The sequence below is a fragment of the Nyctereutes procyonoides genome, unplaced genomic scaffold (assembly GCF_905146905.1).
Source record: "Nyctereutes procyonoides isolate TBG_1078 unplaced genomic scaffold, NYPRO_anot_genome, whole genome shotgun sequence".
NCBI classification, from domain to species: domain Eukaryota; kingdom Metazoa; phylum Chordata; class Mammalia; order Carnivora; family Canidae; genus Nyctereutes; species Nyctereutes procyonoides.
In genome coordinates, this window is record NW_026575047.1 from 20,365,840 (window position 1) to 20,388,165 (window position 22,326).

At 39.5% G+C, this 22,326-nt stretch overlaps 1 protein-coding gene across 7 annotated transcripts in view; it reads right to left on the reverse strand.

The window, feature by feature from the left end:
- APBB2 (amyloid beta precursor protein binding family B member 2) overlaps positions 1–22,326 on the reverse strand; it is a 378,025-nt gene that overhangs the window by 300,801 nt on the left and 54,898 nt on the right. For 6 of the 7 annotated variants that reach the window (XM_055326622.1, XM_055326620.1, XM_055326617.1 and 3 more), the window contains exon 2: positions 7,574–7,728. The exons of the other annotated variant lie outside the window; for it this stretch is intronic. The gene's annotated coding sequence lies outside the window, so the exon portion shown is untranslated. The remainder of the gene's footprint in view (positions 1–7,573; positions 7,729–22,326) is intronic. 7 annotated transcript variants of the gene reach the window in all.

A 22,326-nucleotide genomic window follows, 5' to 3' on the forward strand; every position in this document is an offset into this window, starting at 1 on the left:
AAAATAGGCAGAAGACATGAAAAGACATCTTTCCAAAGAAAACATGCAAATAGCCAACAGACACATAAAAGATGCTTGACATCACTCATCATCAGGGAAATACAAATCAAAACTACAATGAGATATCACCTCACACCAGCCAGAATGGCTAAAATCAACAACACAAGAAACTAAAGGTGCAGGCAAGGATGTGGAAAAAGAGGAACCCTCATGTCTGCTGGTAGGAATGCAAACTGATACAGCCACCATGGAAAAGAGTATGGAGGCTCCTCAAAAAGTTAAAAATAGAACTATCCTATGATCCAGCAATTGCACTACTAGGTATTCACCCAAAGAATGCAAAAATACTAAGTCAAAGGAATACGTGTACCCTAATGTTTATAGAACCATTATCTACAATAGCCAAATTATGGAAATAGTCCAAGGGTCCATGAACTGATGAATGGATAAGGAAGATGTGATATATACAGATGATGAAATAGTCCTCAGCCATAAAAAAGAATGAGCTCTTGCCATTTGCAATGACATGGATGGAGCTAGAATAGTATTTTTTTTAATTTTTTTTTTAATTTTTATTTTATTTATGATAGTCACAGAGAGAGAGAGAGAGAGAGAGAGAGAGAGAGAGCAGAGACACAGGCAGAGGGAGAAGCAGGCTCCATGCACCGGGAGCCCGACGTGGGATTCGATCCCGGGTCTCCAGGATCGCGCCCTGGGCCAAAGGCAGGCGCCAAACCGCTGCACCACCCAGGGATCCCCGGAGCTAGAAGAGTATTATGCTAAGAGAAATAAGTCAGAGAAATTCCCATATTCATGAATTCACATGGTACTTGTCTTTAAGAAAAAAAACAAATGAGCAAATGGAAAAAAGAGAAAGAGGCAAACTCAGAAACAGACTCTTAACTATAAGAGCAGAGCAATGGTTACCAGAGAGGAAGTGGGTAGAGGAATGGATTAAATAGGTGACAGAGATTAGAGGTGCACTTGCTGTGATAAGCACCAGGTGTTGTATGGAAGTGTTGAATCACTATATTATATACCTGAAACCAATATCACACTGTATGTTAACTAACTGGAATTTGAATAAAAACTTTAAAAAGAAAAGAAACTTAAAAAAGCAAAAGAAAACTTATGAGCTTCAAGGACAGCACTAGGAAAATGAAAAGAAAAGCCACAGACTGGGAGAAAAATACATGCACATCATATATTTGATAAGGGGCTTACAGACAAATAACTCAGCATGAAAATACACAAAGAATTTAAATAGGCATTTCCCTAAAGAGGATACAGGAGTAGCTAAGAAGCTCACTGACTGTATAACTAGCTCAATAATAAGGAGATAAATTTCATAATTATCATCTTTTGTTCTTTTCAAAAACTACATAATAGGATAATTTCATTAGTAACTCTAAAGCATGTTACTTTGTGTTTCTTATATCACAGTCAAGTTTTCAAATCACTGTAAAAATTAATGGTAATAAAATCCAGATTGAAGAAGAAATGAAACTATCTCTATTTGCAGATGACATAATCTGGTATGTAGAAAATCTTACGTAAGTTACAGCACAATAAAAAACTACCAACACTAATAAACTAGTTTGAGGTTTAAGGAAACAAGATTAGGGATCCCTGGGTGGCGCAGCGGTTTGGCGCCTGCCTTTGGCCCAGGGCGCGATCCTGGAGACCCGGGATCGAATCCCACGTCGGGCTCCCGGTGCATGGAGCCTGCTTCTCCCTCTGCCTGTGTCTCTGCCTCTCTCTCTCTGTGTGTGTGTGACTACCATAAATTAAAAAAAAAAAAAAAGGAAACAAGATTAATATATAAAAATCAATTGTATTTCTATATACTGGCAATGAATACTCTGAAAATAAAATTTTAAAAATGATTCCATCTATAAAGGTATCAAAGGAAAAAATACTTAGGAATAAGTTTAATAGCAAAGTACAAGATCTATCCCTAAAAACAACAAAATACTGTTGAAGAAATTTTAAAAGATCTAGGTGCATCTGGGTAACTCAGTCGGTGGAGCATCTGACTCTTGGTTTCAGCTCAGGTCATGATCTTGAGGTCATGGGATAGGGCCCACATCAGGCTCCCTGCTCAGTGAAGAATCTGCTTAGGATTCTCTACCTCTCTTTCTGCCTCTCCTCTTACTCTCTCTTTCAAATAAATAAGTAAATCTTTTTAAAAAAGAATCTAAATCAAAGAAAACATATCCCATGGTAATAAATTAGAACCTTTTTTTCCAGTGTTTTTTTTTTTTTTTTTCCTGAAGAGAGAGTTCATACGCACACAGTCTGGGGTGGCGCAGAAAGATAATCTTAAGTAGGTTCCATGCAAGGAGCTGGACATGGGCCTCAACCTCACAACCCTGAAATTGTGACCTGATCAAACATCAATAGTTAGATTCTTAACTGACTGAGCCACCCAGGCGCCCTGAATCAGAACTCTTAATATTCGTAAGATAGCAATACTCCTCAAATCGGTCTAGAGATTCAACACAATCCCCATCAAAAGGCTCGTTCAATATTCAAAAATCAATTAATATAACCCATCATATCAATAAGCTAAAAAAGAAAAAATCATATGATCATATCAATAGATGTAGAAAAAGCATCTGATAAAAATCCGATACCCGTTCATGATAAAAATTCTCAGCAATCTAGGATTAGAGGGGGAGATTTCCTCAACTTGATAAAGAACATCTACGAAAAATCTATAGCCAAATATTATATTTAAATGGTAAGAAACTAGATGCTTTCCCATGAAGAGCAAAAATACGGCAAGATACTTTCCATCACTCCTATTCAACATCATAGAGATAAGACAAGAAAAATAAAAGGCAGACAGATTGAGAAGGACAAATAAAACTGTCTTTGTGTTTACAGATGACATGACTATCTATGCAGACAATCCCAAAGAACTAATAAAAACATTCCTGGATCTAATCAGCAATTATAGCAAGTTTGCAGAATGCAAAGTTAATATACAAAGTCACTCGCTTTCTTACACACCAGCAATAAACAATTGGTATTTGAAATAAAAAACAATACTATTAATTCTAGCATCAAAATAAATGAAATGCTTAGATATAAATCTAAAAAAATATGTACAAGATCCATATAAGAAAAACTATAAAACTCTGATGAAAGAAATCAAAGAAGTTCTAAATAAATGGAGTTATTCCACATGCAATGGTAGGAAGAAGACTCAATATTGTCAAGATGTCAATTCTCAACTTGACCTATAGATTCAACACAGTCTCAATCAAAATCCTGGCAAGTTATTTTGTTTTATTGATAAACTGATTCTAAAGTTTACAAGGAGAAGCAAAAAGTCCAGAATAGCCAATACAATATTGAGGGAGAAGAACAAAATCAGAAGACTAATACTATCTGAATTGAAGATTTATTATAAGCTATAGTAATCAAGATAGTGGTACTGGTGAAAGAATAAATGAATAGATCAAAACACAAGTACAGTTAACTGATCCTTGACAAGGGAGCCAACATCATTCAATAAAGAAAAGATATTCTTCTCAACAAATTGTGCTAGAATAACTATAATTTCACATACAAACTAGGAATCTAGACAAAGATCTTAACAGTTTTCATAAAAATTAACTCAAAATACCTATAGATCATAGACCTAAATGTAAAACATAAAATTATAAAACTCTAGAAAATAAAGAGAAAACCTGGATGACCTCGAGTTGGCAGTGACTTTTAGACATGATAGCAAGAATTCATGAAAGAATTAATAATTGATAAGTTGGACTTTATTAAAACTAAAAACTTCAGCTATGAGAAAGACATTGTCAATAGAAAAAAAAAAAAAAAAACAACCCACAGAACCAGGAAAAAATATCCACAAAAGACTTACCTAATAAGGGCCTGGTATCCAAAACATACAAAGAACTCTTAGAATTCAACAATAAGAAAATGAACCATCTGACTTACAAATGTGCAAAAGACCTGAACAGATACCTCACCAAAGAAGATATACAGATGGCAAACAAGCATATGTAAAGAGGCTCAAAATCATACATCATTAGAGAACTGCAAATAAAAGTAACAATGAAATGCCACATACATCTTTTAAAATGGTTAAAATCCATAACACTAACAACACTAAATGCTGGCAAAGATGTGGAGAAACAAAGTCTCATTCATTGTTGCTGGGAATGCAAAATGGTACAGGGACTATGGAAGAGTTTTGCAGTTTCTTACAAAACTAAACATACTTTTTACCACTCAATCTAGCAAACATGCTCCTTGGTATTTACTCAAAGAAACTGAAAATTTATGTCCACACAAAAACCTGCACATGAATGTTCATAGCAGCTTTATTCACAATTACCAAACCTTAGGAAAACCCAAGATATATCTTTCAATAGGTAAATGGATAAATGAACCATGGCACATCCAGACAACAGAATATTATTCAATACTAAAAAGAAATAAGCTATCAAGCAACAGAAAAACATGGAGGAATCTTAAATGCGTATTTCTAAGTGAAAGAAGCCAATCTAAAAAGACTATATATGTATCTCTAAAAAAATATGACATTTTGGAAAAAGTAAGACAATGGAGATTAGAAAAAGATAGTAGTTGTCAGGAATTCAGAAGGATGGGAGGAAGGATGAATAGTTAGAACACGGGATTTTTAGGGCACTGAAACTATTCTGTGTGACTCTATAATGGTACATACATATCATTGTATATTTGTCAAAGCCCATATAATGTACAACACAAAGAGTAAAGCCTAATGTAGACTATGGGCTTTAGTTAATAATATTGTATCATTATTGGCCCAACAGTTTAACAAATGTACCAAACTAATGCAAGATTTTAATAGGGGGGCAGGCCCGGTGGCGCAGCGGTTTAGCGCCGCCTGCAGCCCAGGGTGTGATCCTGGAGACCCAGGATCGAGTCCCACGTCGGGATCCCTGCATGGAGCCTGCTTCTCCCTCTGCCTGTGTCTCTGCCTCTCTCTCTCTCTCTCTCTCTCTCTCTCTCTCTCTCTCTCTCTCTCTCTCTGTCACTCATGAATAAATAAATAAAATTTTTTTAAAAAAAAGATGTTAATAGGGAAAACTGAGTGGTAGTGGGGATATGTGGGAACTCTATACTTTCTGCTCAATTTTTCTGTAACCTAAAATTGACCCCCCAAAATAAAATCTGTTAATTTAAAAAAGCAAACAGGGGTGCTTGTTGGTTAAGGATCTGACTCTTAATTTCGGCTCAGGTCATAATCTTAGGGTCCTGAGATCAAGCCCTGGGTCAGACTCCACACTGGACGTGGAGTAAGTCTGCTTAAGATTCTCTCATTCTGGGGATCCCTGGGTGGCGCAGCGGTTTGGCGCCTGCCTTTGGCCCAGGGCGCAATCCTGGAGACCCGGGATCGAATCCCACGTCGGGCTCCCGGTGCATGGAGCCTGCTTCTCCCTCTGCCTGTGTCTCTGCCTCTCTCTCTCTCTCTCTCTAACTGTGTGCCTATCATAAATAAAAAAAAAAAAAGATTCTCTCATTCTCTCTCCCTCTCTCTCTCTCTCTCTCTCTCTCTCTCTCTCGTCCTCCCTGCCTACCCCTAACCCCAAGCACACACTCTCTAAAAAAAAAAAAATAGTAATAAAAATTAAAAAGCAAACGGTTTCAATTACAAAAAAATAAAATAATAATAAAGTCTAACAATAAGAATAAGAAATAAATCTTTAAAATTCATGATGTGCTTGGAATTCTGCTTGAACAGAAAGCCAACTGAGGTTTTAGTGAGAAGAGCAGCTGTTACTCTGTGGTGTTAAACTCTGGACAGCTTTTTGATAACCTCTCGTTTGGCTGCTCCCAAAACAATTGTGTTTACAGTAAACACCAGGATTCTACTACCAGTGAAGCTCTGAAATTATCTTCCTTATCTACTATTACTTTAACTATAAGCTCTGGAAAGCCTCTCTTTCAGACTCAAAAAGCAAGTAATTGAATTAAATGTATTTTTTTAAATGTTCCTGAAGACTAAATTCTACTTCTCCTTTGTTAAAATAACAGCTCTCTGCCAGTTTCTCCAACACCCAGCAGAATTCATAATTGCATCTCTACTCCCACAGAACTTAGCTTTTACCTCTACTGATACATTCTTCACATTGTGTGTCAGAATACCGATCTGGCCCATCCCCTACACTGTGAGCCCCTGAAGACAGGGAGGGCCCATCACCTCACCCTAAGACTCCATATCTAGAAGGCATTCCCAGTCAGGACCTTTGTGGATCGAAGTGATGGATTACGTTTTTCAAACTTAAGTACCAAACCTGCCAGGAAAGTGAAACTAGAGTTGCTGACTTGAAATGATGCTGCATCTGGGGTCCTGAGTTTTGTGTGGGGTGCACTTCCTGTATCTCTCTGCTCTGATCTACTCCATGCTAACAACTTTAGTCTCAGAAAAGGCTTTCCTTAAGTGGTGGCAAAGAAGGAAACAAGCAGCTCCAGCTTAACAAACCCATGAAAAGGGAAAACCTCTTTGCAACAGGGTCAGTGAAAATCCCAGGTCCTCCATGAGCCAATTCTTGTGACCCCGAGTAGCCAAGCTCATGTCACATGCCCATAACAGAGGCAGTGAGGTCACCGCCTCCGACTATACAGGCTGACAACAAAGGAACGGTGACTGACTGCCCAAGGAAAATCTGGGTGATTTACTGAAATGAGGAAGGGCACGCTGGATGGGAGAAGTCAAACAGACGTTCACTACTTTACAGGTTCTCAAGACTGCTGACTTGCTCCTGCCCAGCTATTTAATACCTGTTTATTATGTATACTGCTGAGTTACCCCTGAATCTCCAACAGGAATTGTTTGTAGTCCCTCTACCTGTGTACCTGTGTGTACAGTACCCGTTCACAAAGTGAATTAGCCCCGCCTTACTGCACCATGTGAGGCTGTTCTGTTTCATGCTCCTGGTCCATAGTTAGGCTATTTTGCATTTATCTAGGTTCCTATTATTTTCAGGACGCCTCTTTTCTTCTGTGCTATGGAGTATCTTCATGCCAAATGTACACTCTGCCAAAAATGAACATGTTGCTAGCTTTTGTCTGAGGGGAGATAAGAGTAAGTAAAATCTTGCCAGGCAAACCAGGGCGGAAGCACCCCAACAGAATGGCAGGTCTCCACGATCCCCCCTTCCCAGTGTGAACACAAACGAGGGCAAGTCTGAAAGCACCAGTGCAAGCCCATGCTTTCTCAAGGACAGGGTTTCTCCCCAAAAGCCCGCCAAGATCACTGCGGTTGTTATGGGTGGCCTCTGCTGTGGCCTCTTACATACGTTGTGCTGAAGACTTTCTCTTCTCTGAAAGGGGAGTGGAATAGATGAGCAAGAGGATGGGGAGAGGAGACGCAGAAGGAAGACAACAACTGACTGCACACGGCAGTATGTCAGGATCTATCCGCCATCTCTGCAATGCTAGGAATCTCTCAAATAACTGGGGAGGACTATTTGGGGCTGTTTCAGAAACACTTTATGGAATAAACAAAAGAGCTTTTCCCTAGCGGGCCCACTCCGCTTCATCCAGCCTCTCTGATACTAACCTGATTTTACTTAGTTAGCGTCTGTCTCCGGCTTTCACAGGAGCTTTCTTTTATGGATTTTCCATCCAGCAAATGTTTCTGTTCCACAGCTGGGCAGATCCGACCACAGCATGCTTGGCTACAGACCACAGCAGCTCACCCACAGCAGCTCCGACCTGCAGGGGAAAAGCCAGAGCCATTGGAGGGATTCGTATTCACAAACTCACTCTCTCTCTCTGTCTCTGTCTCTCTCTCTCTCTCTCTCTCTCTTTCCCAAGAGTCTATGTTGAGCAGGATAACACCAAACGTTTTCCAACTTTTTAAAATCATTAATGAACAGAGACAACAGCCATAAGGTGTCCAAAAGACAAGTTTGGGTTATCCTAAAGGAGGACTGGGGTATTTAATCATTATTGAAAAGCTTTGGCCAAACGATTATACTCGTTTGTGGAAAATGCAAAAGCCAGATGTTTTAATTAGCCACAGAAAACACAAGCTACAACTAAAATTTCATGAACACAGTGATCTGCCCTGTGGAAAACCACAGGAATGTTCTGGCAAGGCCCAGTCTGAATTCTTGGGACACAGAGGGCTAGAATCATTCCCCTTAGGAACTCGAACAGAAAATTAACTTGCTCAATATGTTTTAAAAGTAAAATGAAACCCAGATTTAATCTCAATCAAATACAAAAACATTTCAGGACTTCAAAGGGCACCACCAAAAGACACATAAGGAGAAGGTCATAAAGAATTCCGATGTGGCTCAGGCTTTAGAATGCATTTTCAATGCATTAACAGAAAAGTTTTATAGGCTAAATAATCCAAAGGAAAAACTAATCATCTTTCATTTCCTAATAGAGAAAAATGATATATGAAACCAATATTCAACAAGTGAATCATAAATATTATCAAATGCATAATATATTTGGGCAAAAGGAATCTCTTAACTATCCTTCTTCGTGCCAAACCTGTGGCCTGGCCCACGCCAGCTACCACGCTTCAGCTTGAGGAATCAAGGCATCCAAAAGAATAGTGTTAAAATAGCTTATGCTCACTGATATTACAGCTCACAATTTTGGTACAGAAAACTAAAGTTAGGAAACCTTAGAAAAGCAATTAGTGAACAACTAGGGACTAATAAATTAAGAAGTCATTTCTTAATTAATGTATTAGTTATGATAGCATCTATATATGCTAAGTATCAAAAGCCTGCTCAAGAGGGAAGAGGACAAATGTTATTTTCAGATACTAGGTCTACAATTCTATTTCTGTAAGGCAAAACAGACCCTGTCACAAGTGTGCCAAGCATAATATTACATTAATCTCTACCTTCATTTGAAAGCTCAGTCCTGAAAATCATCTCAAAAGGAACACAGGAAAGTTATAGATGTATGGCATGATCCTAATTTTGTTCTACAAACTGAGTGTGTATAATTTAAAGACACCAAAGTATGAAAAAAGAGCTATTTCTGGGTCATGGAATTAGAAGCTATTTGTCTTTCCTTCTTGGTGTTTTCCAAATTTCTCACAACTAATATGGATTACTTGTAGAACTAGAATATTTTTAAATAAGATTTTTATTAAACAGTATGGAAATAGAAATCCGCAATTGGATGTCTATCTTGTATTAGCTTGATCGGTGAGTTTGCTCTTATCTGAACATTAAGAGTTAGTAAATTAAGAAATCCTCATTTATCTGAACTCAATAATTCTTAATTTAGAAGTTCAAAACCCAAGTGTCCTATAACATTTTCAGGGCTGAATAACACTACTTTTCTTAGAAACAAGAAATTTGTGTTAGTTTTCTGCAAACTTGCCATGAAGAGACAAGAAGACCATAGTTATTTCCCTCCTTTAATTAATGCATCCAAACCTATCACTGGCCATGCCATATAAATTTTGCTTAGTTAAAAAGAGCACCTACTGTGCATTCCTTATGGTCTCACAGGAGCTCAGCCCTCGTGAACACTTGACACACTCCATTTCTGATACTCTTAGCATCCCAGAAAACACAAAACACGGTGGTGGAGTCTTAACACTGGATGACTTGGCAATCATTCACCCCAAGAACCCCAAAACGCCCTCAGGTTACAAATGAAGACATCAATGCCCAGAGACTTCAAATGTCCTTCCTGAGGCCACATGGCAGGGATGAGAAGATCAGGGATAAAAGTCCAGATCACCTGCCTCCACTCCGACCCAGCACCCTTTCTACCACTACGATATCTTAGCACACACTCTTCAGAATACAAGTTTGTATGACACACACACACACACACACACACACACACACGTTAAATTCGTACCAGCAAAGCCAGAAGAACAAGACAGACATTTGTTCCACCAAAAATGAAATGCATGCAGGAAAAAAACCTCAAAGATTCAACTGCAGGCTAAAAAAGATGTGGTGGCTGTGCACAGAACATGTTCAATCAGAGAAACAATGGTCGCAGTGTGCTCGGGCAGCAGGTGTCCTAACCAGAAACTGCCTATCACACCGAAAGCTTTCTGGTCCTAGTATTTGCCCTGTCGACAACAGCACATACCCACGGCTCAAAGCAGGACAAAAGGTTGTCAACAAGATAATACTATACTCACCCTGAGCCACCCATAAGAGGTAAGAAGGATGCAGGCTCACCCCACTAGTTCAAAACCAGTGATTTAGGGCATCAGGTCCCAGCCTCCTCCTAACAAAATGACCCAAAACTTAGGGGAGAGACATCAGTGGTTTCAAAAATTAGTTAACAGCAATCGCTGAGAAATCACATAAAATGAAATAATCCTAATACTTCCTAGCTTATATCTGATACAAACCACAGAGAACAAGCAAGGTTCTTCTCTTTTCTTCCAAGTTATTTAATTTGAAATACTGCTCACCTCCACTTCTTTCTTAGAATCCACCTACAGTATCCCCGCCACACCAATCAGAAACCTAAGATTCGCACAAAATGTGAATAGTCTGAAAAGCAAGGGGAGAGAAGAGGACAGATGGCAATGACAAACTCAGAAACGCTCCCTGAAAAGCCTTTATTGAGCGCACTGCTCGTCAGCCTGTCCTACTGTGCAGCAGGACTACAAAGGCATGGGCTGTGAAGCTGCTAATAAAAAAAGCCGCATCGAGGGATGATGTGATCTCGCTTTGTAAGAGCCAGAACAAACACAATAGCTTGTCCCGCCTCATTTGAGAAGCCAGGCACCCAGGGAAAAAAGAAAATGCATTTTTTTTTTCCCACCCAAAACCGCTCCTCAAGTCCCTACCATATATTTCCACGGCTGGATCCGGGAGGAAACACAATACTGGCAGTTTATTTATTCCCCTCGATGCCTCTGTTCTAATACTAAAGGTCAATGTCCACAGCAGGCAAAGGGAATTAGATTCTTGTTGCCATTTCACAATGAAATCAAAGCTTTGTGGTATTGTTCAAGTAACTCTGTAAAGTTATTTGTAAGGTAATGAGGCGAAGTTCAAATTTAGTGGTCTGGGAGAGCCAACTCTGACCCACTACTCAAATTGGATAAAATCTTGCTGGAGCCAACAAATTATCTTTCTCAACAGAGACAAAACACAAAATTAGAATTAGATCAGATTCATAGATTTCCAAATCCTTTCTTGGAACCTCGGCTGTGTGTTGTTTGGTCTTTAGCTTCAGTGAATGCCTTTGGCAAAATGTGAAACCAGATGTTTGCCACCATTTGAGAATCTTAAATGTTTGGCCAGCATTTTATTTTTTCTATTCTAATATCACAGGGGAGGGTTCTCCTTCTTGAGTCCGAGTCCAGCAATACTAGCCAAGCCAATTCAACACTTCAGAAATTTCTATCTCAAAATGACTGGGAGGACCAGGCAAAAATATATTGGAGAACATTCCTCTCACCACTTTGGAAATTTGATTTTAAGGATTTATTTATTGATTTGAGGGGGAGGTGGGGAGCAGGGGGAGAGAGACAAGCAGACTCTGCTGAGCTCTGAGCCCGATGCAGGACTGGATCCCATGACTGAAATCACAACCTGAGCTGAAACCAAGAGTCGGATGCTTACCTGACTGAGCCAGCACCCAGGCACCCTTGGAAATTTGATTTTAAAAACTTAGATTCACAGTATTAATAAATTTATATCTTAAAATGTTTGGGAGAAAAGAATATAGCATTAAAATTGTTTTTTTTTTCAAAAAGAATGTATCAATAAGCACCCATCATAGGCAATTTAAAAGAATCTATTATGAATAACCCAAACTGGTACCCAACAAAGATTATACCTGATGGGGAAGACATTAGGCAATTTGGAAGAGGTTTCATATGGTAACTTCCTCTGTTATGCTCTCAAGAGGGTTTCAACTGGGGGAATTTGTGCTTATTAATGTTTTAAAGGCTGTTCTGGAAAGAAAAAGGGGTGAAAAAATGGGCAGATTTATAGCCTGTAGTCCTAGCTCTGCTACTTAGGACCTAAAGGCTTTCTGGGATAACTAATTTATCCTCTTTAACCTTTGTTCCACCATTTGGAAGACTGAGGTGATATGATCAGCCACCTTCATGGGAGTGCCAACTGATAAAACCGAATATGAAAGCGTCAGAGAAATTTTAACACTATGTGTCCACCCAACAAATATTCACTAAGAAACTGCAATGGTGCCGGATAAGGTACTAAGGACATGACCGTGGACAAGACACCCAGTCCCTTCCTGTGAAGATTCAGGTTAAGGAATGCAGTGTGATTTATATGAGGCCCAGGGAACACTGGGAGCATGTGGGTATAGCCTCTAATCTGAATACCAGACAAATCTTGGGTATTATTACCTTTATGAGTTCTTTATTTTTTTTTTGTTATGTTTATTTATTTATTTATGAGAGAAAGAGAGAGCAGAGGGAGGAGCAGAGAAGAAGGGAAGGACAAGCAGACTCTGCCCTGAGCTTGGAACCCAAATGCAGGCTTGATCTCAGGAACCTGAGATCATGACCTGAGCCAAAATCAAGAGTTGGACACTCAACTTACTTGACCACCAGGTGCCCCATCTTTACCGAGTTCTTGAGGAAGTTCCACAGCAAAAAGTGGTCGATGTGGATTTTAGTTTGGGTGCTCTGATTGTTCTTCATTTATGTATTTTTCTTGAGCACTCACTATGTGCCAGGCACTATCTAAGCGCTGGGGATTTAGCACTGACCATAATTTCCACCCTGATAAAGCTGACATTTCAGGCATTCCTCATTCACATGAAATGTAAAATATATTAACTAAATAGGGTAAGCAGCAAGACTGGTTGCAGTACAGTGATTCTTTTAACCAAAATACCTACACACTAAAATTAAAAGGAATATTCTAATTCATCTAGATACAATAAACACTTCCCTTATTTTAATCTCCAGACCACATTTTACAATGTAACAAATAACTACCATTATATGAACTCTAAGGTTTGAGGGAATACAATTTGTGTGTGTTAGCATGCAGTAGGGCACTCTCCCCACACTGTCCCGGGCCTCCCCGCCCCCAGCCAGGAAAAAGAACACATGCTGGAACCCATCCAATAACAACCCTGGTTTTAACAAGGGGAATATCAGTTATTTTAGAAGCATTTCCTGGAGCAGTCATTTTTTAAAGAATAAAAAAAAAGTTGAATTATTTATTTTAGAAACTAAACTGAAGTTCAATTTTAACATGCCAAATGTCTGCCTTAGCAAAGTTTCTTTTTTAAATCTGTTTCACTACAAAAATAAATAAAAAGGGCCTGAGAACTAGGCTGTCCAGGACACTATCAACCCAACTGTCTGAAAATTCAGTATGGGATAGAGGAGAAGAGAATGAGGAAAGAGGGAAAAAGAGCAAAGAAGGTAGGAAGTAAAGATCCACATAATGACCAATAACCTGAGAGCTCACACACTCAACACGAAGAGTCAGTGTTCAAAATATGGCATAGCAAGGAAGAAAGTAAATATCCAAATAAAAATGACCAAAAGGATACCCAACCCCAGAGGAAGGCTTCCTAAACCTGAAGTCTGTACAAAAAACACAAAGTCCAAAGCCCAAGGACTCTGACATACATACCAGGGCTGGGGTGGTATCCAGGAAATCTTAATTTTTTTTTTTTTTAACTATCCCTGCATGATGCTTGATCCACAGCTATGACTGGGAATCACTGGTTTTACTCTATTTCCTTATAGAAAAAAAGTATTAGAATACTTATTTTTGTAAGATTTTATTTATTTGAGAGAGATAGAGCATGTGCACATGTACGCATAGTGGGGACGGGCAGAGGGAGAGAATCTCCAGCAGACTCCACACTGAGCACAGAGCCCAACCCCGGGGCTCGATCCCAGGACCCAGAGATCAGGAGCTGAGCTGAAACCAAAAGTCAGACGCTGAACCCAGTCTGCCACCCAGGCGCCCCAGAATACCTTTATCATCATAACGGGTAACTGTTTTTGCTAAGGTCTTTCCATTACTCTTTACATCCATCCTGAAGGAGGAACTCTTACTCTGCCTATTTTTAAATAGTGAAACTTGAGGCATAACGGGGTCAAGTAACAGGACTGATGTTACTACCTAGCTTTTAAATCAAAGACCTGGGATTTTCCACCCAAGTCTGCCCTATATTTTCCTAGCATCTGGTGAATGTCAGCAAGCTGTCTCTTTCTGCTCTGTTGGCTAAGAATGTCCTATGACTACCTAATCTATAATATGACATAGGCATTACAGTTTTTCCTACAGAGCTTAAAACCCAAAATTCAGTACTAAACTCTGTGCTGAAAAGAATGTTCTGAAAATCATGCATAAAGTATGGTCTATTTAGAGCACTGGGAGCTATCTGGCCAGGTCTGCAGAGCTATTTTAATTACCTTCCAACTGAAGATTAGTAAAAGGTGTGCTTCTTATCTTAGGGAATGTAGGCTCCTTCCTCAACATGAGACTTTACCTAGAATGAGCGAAGCTGGACACAGTGAAGTCCAGCTCATTAGGAATTACTTTACTGCCAAGGGCTTCACACCTTTTCACAGCTTCAGGCTTCTCTTTGTGTTATACCATCTGCCCAAACTCCCCTGCCCAACCGCTCAGATGTGCCAAGTATTCATCCTCAAGCCCAGCCCAGATACTACCTCTTTCTTAAAGTCTTCTCAGATGCCCTGGCAGAAATAATGGCTGCTGTCTTTGTGATTGCCAATGCTCCCCCTACCACACAGAGCAGGCTGACGCTTCAGGAATACATAGGCCTTATCTGGTCAGGGTCTAGGCAACATCTTACCTCTGCACCCTTTAGTCCCAGGTGGTCCAGAGCCTGCCCTGGTTCTTCGCCCACCTCTCTCAAGGCTCCTTCTTAGGCTCCTCCTTACACTCCTCCCTGAATACCAACATGTTCATAAAGCCTTCATCCTGACTCTCGTCATGCTTCACCCAAATCTTTTGCTGACTTCAACCACATTGCCGGCCCAGCTACAGGGTATTATGATGATTCCCGTATACCCATTCAGTACATCACCCATTCATTCATCAAAAATTCATCAAGACATATGCTATGCCAAGTACACACCACACTTTGTCTCCAGGCCAGACTTCTCCCTTGACTACTCTATGTCCAACCTACTTGGATCACCACTCCTGGATGCCCACACCATTACTACTCTAACCCCAAATGGCAACCATCCTAAGAGGCCCATGTCTTCACATGTTCACACAGATAATATTGAGAAGTGTCTTTTAAAAACGGCACTTTAATAAATTTTGGCAGTAGGGGTGTCTGGTGGAGCATGCAACACTTGATCTCAGGGTTATAAGTTTGAGCCTCACCTTGGGTGTAGACATTACTTAAAATCTTTAAAAAAAAATTTTGGCAATGTTTTTCCTAAAATTTTTTACATGTAGCATAATGGTGGGTCTTACATACAATGGCATCTTAAAATGAACTGCAGACATTATCTTAATTTATTTCCCTTCCATTGTTGTACAACAGTGCTGTTCACCAGAACTTTCAATGATGGAATTGTTCTGTATCTGCGTGATTCAATACAGTAACAGCCATGAGCCACATGTGCCCTGAATTGTGGTTAGTATGAGGAAAAATTTTCATTTTTAAATTTAAAAAACTTTTTAAAAACTTTTAATTTTATTTAATTTTGATGATTTTTATTAATTACTTTATCACTCTTTTTTGCATCTCAGTCCTTCCTCCTAGAACTTTCTTCTTTCTGAAGTATATCCTTTAAGAAGTTTCTTAGTAAAGGTCTTCTGTGGCAAGTTTTAGATTTTTGAAAAGCATATTTTGCCTTTTTCTTGAATGACAGTTTTGCTGGGATACAACCAACAGTATTTTCTTTTAGTATTTTGAAGATATTTTCCAGCCTCCATTATTGCTGTTAAAAAGTCAGCTCTTTACTTCCTTGATGAACAATCAGGCTTTTCTTTCTGGGTGTTTTTAAGATCATCTTTTTTATTTTGTTGTATTGAAGTTTTCCCATGTGGAGACATGGATTTCTTTTTATTTATCCTTATTAGTTTGTTGTGCTTCCCTTATCTGTCCATAAATTACTTGAATTTAAGGAACACTGATCATTTATGGACTTCAGAAACTCTCTCTGGAAACTATACACCAGATCTTCAAATATAACTCCCCTCCATTTGTTCTATTTTCTAGGGGCTCTGAACAGATCTCCATATAGCCTTTATACCCTTCAACTACGCTTTCATGTTTTCTTCTCATTTCTATGTCACATTCTGGTTAATTCCTTCAAACTTTTTTTCTAGTTCATTGCTCCTTCAGCTGTTTCTAATTATTGAGTTATTATTTCAGCAGTTACAGTTTTTTCCTTAGGTATTGTTTTCATTCGTATCTTTCCAAATCTGCCTGGTCAATTCTCTTTTCAGCAATAACAAAAACACCTAGATCTATGTAGCCCTTGTACACACTCTTTTCCTTTACCCCATTTTACTGAGATATAATTGACCTACAACACTGTATTCATTTAAGGTGTTTAAGGTACAACATAATGATTTGATATTTGTATATATTGCAAAATGGTTACTACAAAAAGATTAATTAACATCAATTGCGTCACATAGTTACCAATTTTTTTCTTATGAGAACTTTTTTTATTTTATTTTATTTTATTTTTTTATTTATGATAGTCACAGAGAGAGAGAGAGAGAGAGAGAGAGAGAGAGAGAGAGAGAGAGAGAGAGAGGCAGAGACACAGGCAGAGGGAGAAGCAGGCTCCATGCACCGGGAGCCCGACGTGGGATTCTATCCCAGGTCTCCAGGATCGCGCCCTGGGCCAAAGGCAGGCGCCAAACCGCTATGCCACCCAGGGATCCCCCGAGAACTTTTTTTTAAAAAAGATTTTATTTATTTGAGAGAGAGAGAGAGCACGTGCATGGATGGGGCGAGGAGCAGACAGAGAGTGAGAAGCAGGTTCCCCTGAGCAGGAACCCAGAGGCAAGCTCCATCTCAAGACCCCGAGATCATAACCTGAGCCAGACACTTAACTGACTGAGCCACCCAGGTGCCCCCTGATGAGAACTTTTAAGATCTATTCTCGTAGCAACTCTAATCACCATGCTGTACATAATATCCCCAGAACTTATTTATAACTAGAAGTTTGTACCTTGACCACCTTCCCCATTTCCCCCACCCCTCTTCTCTGGCAACCACCAGTCTGTTCTCTGTTTCTATGAGTTTGGGGTTTTTTTTAGTTCCACATAGAAGTAAGATCATACAATAGTCATCTTTCTCTAACGTATTTCACTTAACATAAAGCCCTCATGATCCATCCAAGTTGTCACAAATGGTAAGCCTTCCTTATTTTTATGGCTAATATTCCTGGGTCAATTCTTTTTTTTTTTTTTTTTTTTTTTTTTTTTTTTTTTGCCTACAAGAGACTCATTTTATTTTATTTTATTTTATTTTAAATTTTTATTTTATTTTATTTTTTTAATAAATTAATTTTTATTGGTGTTCAATTTACCAACATACAGAATAACACCCAGTGCTCATCCCGTCAAGTGTCCCCCTCAGTGCCCGTCACCCACTCACCCCCACCCCCCGCCCTCCTCCCCTTCCACCACCCCCAGTTCATTTCCCAGAGTTAGGAGTCTTTATGTTATGTCTCCCTTTCTGATATTTCCCACACATTTCTTCTCCCTTCCCTTATATTCCCTTTCACTATTATTCATATTCCCCAAATGAATGAGAACATACACTGTCCTTCTCCGATTGACTTACTTCACTCAGCATAATACCCTCCAGTTCCATCCACGTTGAAGCAAATGGTGGGTATTTCCAAGGGGAGGTTTCTAATGGCTGAGTAATATTCCATTGTATACATAAACCACATCTTCTTTATCCATTCATCTTTCGATGGGCACCGAGGCTCCTTCCACAGTTTGGCTATTGTGGACATGGCTGCTAGAAACATCGGGGTGCAGGTGTCCCGGCGTTTCATTGCATCTGTATCTTTGGTGTAAATCCCCAGCAGTGCAATTGCTGGGTCGTAGGGCAGGTCTATTTGTAACTCTTTGAGGAACCTCCACACAGTTTTCCAGAGTGGCTGCACCAGTTCACATTTCCTGGGTCAATTCTTATCTCAACTCTTTGCATCTATTTGTGATTAACTATTTTATGTCTTAAAACTTTTCAAACATAGTTATTTTATACTATGTATACTCGGTATCATAATTTTAATATCTAAAGTTCTCAGGGAAAAAAAATAAAAAATAAATAAATTTCTCAGGGTTCTAAATTTATTATTTTTTTGTTTCTGGTGACTCTCACTCTTGGTGGTTTGTTTTCTAGAAGAACTGGAGATCTTTTACTCTGAACTCATATTTGGTTGATTTTAGGAGAAATCCTAAAGTCCAAAGAAGGGATGCCTTCCTCCAGAAAGGATCTGCATTTCCTTCTGCCAAAAGCCAATGGGCACTACCTACCCAGGCCACCTTAGGTTCTTTTGTAGGTCCTAGTGGAATGCAGGCTATTGCACCTTGCCACTGACCAAAGGCTTAGTCTCCAACCACAGCTCTGGTATCAGCATTTACCCCTGCGGCAACCTATCTTTTGTGGCTGTTTATACACAAAGCTCTCTACTTTGATTTAATTTTCCCTTTGATGGTTGATCTAACTGAGGTAGGAGATTCTGAAAATGTCTTAGCTCCTATGATTCCAGAAGCATATTAAAAAATATTTTACCCAGATTACAGTGGGGAAGTGTGTTAGAGTATCCAATCCACTATACTGTTGGAAACCTAAAACCCCTACCAAGATCTTCTCTCAAAACCTACTTTTCATCCTTTGTCCTACATTTTGCTCAGTGGCACCATTCACTCTCATCCAAATCTGAAACTCAATTTAGCAGGTACCAATGACCCCTCTCTTTTCTCCCCTACCCCCATGTGCAACTAGGTACCGAGTCTCAACCTCTTGATCAAAAGTGAGCTTTCATTTATGTTTCTGACTGGCATGGAATCTAGTAGTATAATTGTAATCATCAAGGACAAGAAAGAAAAATAAATGAAACTAAATTAAAACCTAAATCATGCATTCCTGCCAAAAGACGGTGCTTTATATGAAGGAAGCTTCAAATAAAATATAGGGAAGTGGAAGGAGAATTGAGTTTCTTACAGATCCCAAAAGAACTGGAACTTTGGTGTCAGAACGATAATCATATTTCCAAGGGGAGGTTTAATTTTAGTCAAACAAAATTATCTGTCACAATAAATTAATGTTAATTTGCATTTATTGGTTTTGTAGTTCTGCTTGAATTTACTCTATAAATTTGTCATTGTTTTGTAGTTATATAAGAGCTGAAGCATAAGGGTTTATACCTACTTTTATGTTCAAGCATATTTCAACTACTTCATAATAAAAATATTTATCTCAGTACTGGGGACTTGTGAAAATTTTTTTCCTATAAACAAAGAGGTCCATAAATTATTGAGATTTAAGGAACACTGGTCTTTATATACTTTGTCACCTTTTATGTTCCTCATTCTCTCCATAAATGAATACAGAAAAATGGAATACAACAGCACAATCCAGATATCATTTACTTAACTCCAATTTCTCCCCAATTCTCCAGCTGTTTGAAATAGCTTTTTTTTTTAAAGATTTTATTTATCCATGAGAGACACAGAGAGAGAGAGAAAGAGAGAGAGAGAGAGAGAGAGAGAGAGGCAGAGACACAGGCAGAGGGAGAAGCAGGCTCCATGCAGGGAGCCTGACGTGGGACTCAATCCCAGGTCTCCAGGATCACACCCTGGGCCGAAGGCAGGTGCTAAACTGCTGAGCCACCCAAGGATCCCCTGAATTAGCTTAATACGGATGAATCTTTTAAGGCAGGATGCTTCATGTCTTTCCTCCAACAGTGGCAGTTTCTAGTATACAAGGCTCTCCCCAGGTCCTACCATCACCCACTTCCACTAGAATCTATAAAATGGCACAAATGTACCTGGCAACAGTACAACAATGAAATGTGTCAAACAAAGGACGGTCCTCGCCTTAAGGAAGCCCATTTCCTGATTGGGTTTCAATAACCGGGAATTTGGGTGCGTATGGCATTGTTGCTCTGAATGAGTACAAGAAATTCCCAATCATTTCTTTTTTAACTTCAATATTCTTTTTTTTTTTTTTAAGATTTTATTTATTTATTCATGAGAGACACAGAAAGAGAGGCAGAGAGAGAAGCAGGCTCCACGCAGGGAGCCTGATGTGGGACTCGATCCCAGGGCCCCGGGATCATGCCCTGGGCCGAAAGCAGATGCTCATCCGCTGAGCCACCCAGACATCCCTTGACTTCAATATTCTTATTCTTTATGGACTGATGGACAATAGGCCCTTCAACCTTTATGCATTTCATGTTAGAAGTCCCTCCTACCAAGATAAAATTTTATCTCCGACATACTGGCTTACCTGTCAACATTTTCTATTTCTCTTCCCACAGGGTCCCACCCCATCAGAACCAGAAGGGAAGTGCCAGCACACCCGTGCCATCTATTACTGAACAGAGAATACTGGGGCCCAGAATGCTGAAAAGGCTCTGATGGGCACAGTCCAGAACCTGGTTCTACAGAGTCTTGCTACCCCACCTACCCCACAGAGTCCAACCTCTGTGACTTCTCTGCCTCATTTTAAACCATGAACAGCAGGGCACCTGGGTGGCTCAGTCAGTTAAGCAGCTGCCTTCAGCTCAGGTCATGATCTGGGGTCCTTGGATGGAGCCCCATGTCGGGCTCCCTGCTCAGTGGGGAGTCTGCTTCTCCCTCTCCCTCTGCTGCTCCCCATGCTTGTGCTCATGTGCTCTATTTTTCTCTCTTTGTCAAATAAATAAATAAAATCTTTTAGAAATAAACCATCAGTAGCTTGAACTAGGACTTCAAATTAATGACTTTCGTCATCATTGTGCTTTCATTGTTGTTTTTTTAAAAGATTTTATTTATTTATTTGATAAAGAGCACAAGCAGGGGGAGCAGCAGAGGAAGGAGCAGGCTCTTCACTGAGCAGGGAGCCCAATGTAGGGCTCAATACCAGGACTCTGGGATCGTGACCTGAGCTGAAGGCAGATGCTTAATCGACTAAGCCACCAAGGTGTCCTGAACTTATGTTTTTAAAAAGTCAAAGAATTAGAGAGCTTACTAGTAATAGTAATTTGTGGATATCCATAGTATGAAGAACAACCTGAGTTTCAGTAAAAATCTAAAGGAAGTTTCTCAAATTCTGAAACCTAATCCAGAATTCTTTTTGGAAGTTTTTTTTTTTTTTCATCTTTGATTTTTAATCAAAGCACATTAACTCAGGGGGAGAACAAGATTATCTTTTTATTCAAAGAAAGAAATAAAACATTCTACTGCCAGTTTAAAAACAACACAGGGACTACATGTAACTCTTAATTTAGCAGTTCTTGCATTCAGATCTGCATCTGGGCACAAGAATATGCATTTTTTAATTGAATTATAGTTGACACACAATGTCACATTAGTTTCATGTGTACAACCAGTGATTGGACAAAGCTGTACCCCATGGTGTGCTCACCACAAGTGTAGCTCCCATCTGTCACCACATAACACCACTAACAATATCATTGACTGTATTCCCTATGCTGTACCTTTCATCCCTGTGACTTACTTATTCCGTAACTGGAAGCCTTTATCTCCCACACCCCTTCACCTGTTTTTGCCCATCCTCAGGCCCTGCCCCTCTGGAAACCTTCAGTTTGTTCTTTGTATTTATGGGTCTGTTTCTGCTTTTTTTCATTTTTTTTAATTTCTAGATTCCACATACAAGTGAAATCATATGGCATTTGTCTTTCTCTGACTTAATACATTTAGCAGTAAGAGCTTCTAGGTCCATCCATGTTGTTGCAAGAATATACATTTTTTTGAAGATTTATTTATTTATTGGGGGTGGGAGACAGAGGGAGAGTCTTCAGCACTCTCCACACTGAGCACAGAGCCCTATTTGAGGCTCAATCTCACAACACGGAGATCACAACCTGAGCCAAAACCAAGAGTTGGTTGCTTAACCAACTGAGCCATGAGCCCCACAACAATATACATTTTTAACAAGCACAAATGATGATAATGCTGGTGGTCTGAAGGCCACCCGATAAGAAACACAGATCTACACAATTTAATTTTGGTAACTCCACCTAATCAAGAAAGGAAGACAAGGAAAGGAAGGAGCAGAGTGAGAGAATCCGAGAGACACGGTACAGCCAGATAGGCAGACACGGTGTTACCCTTCAAGCACGTGAAAAGTGGCTTTCATGGAATAACATTCCTAAACTCTGACCTAGTAAAT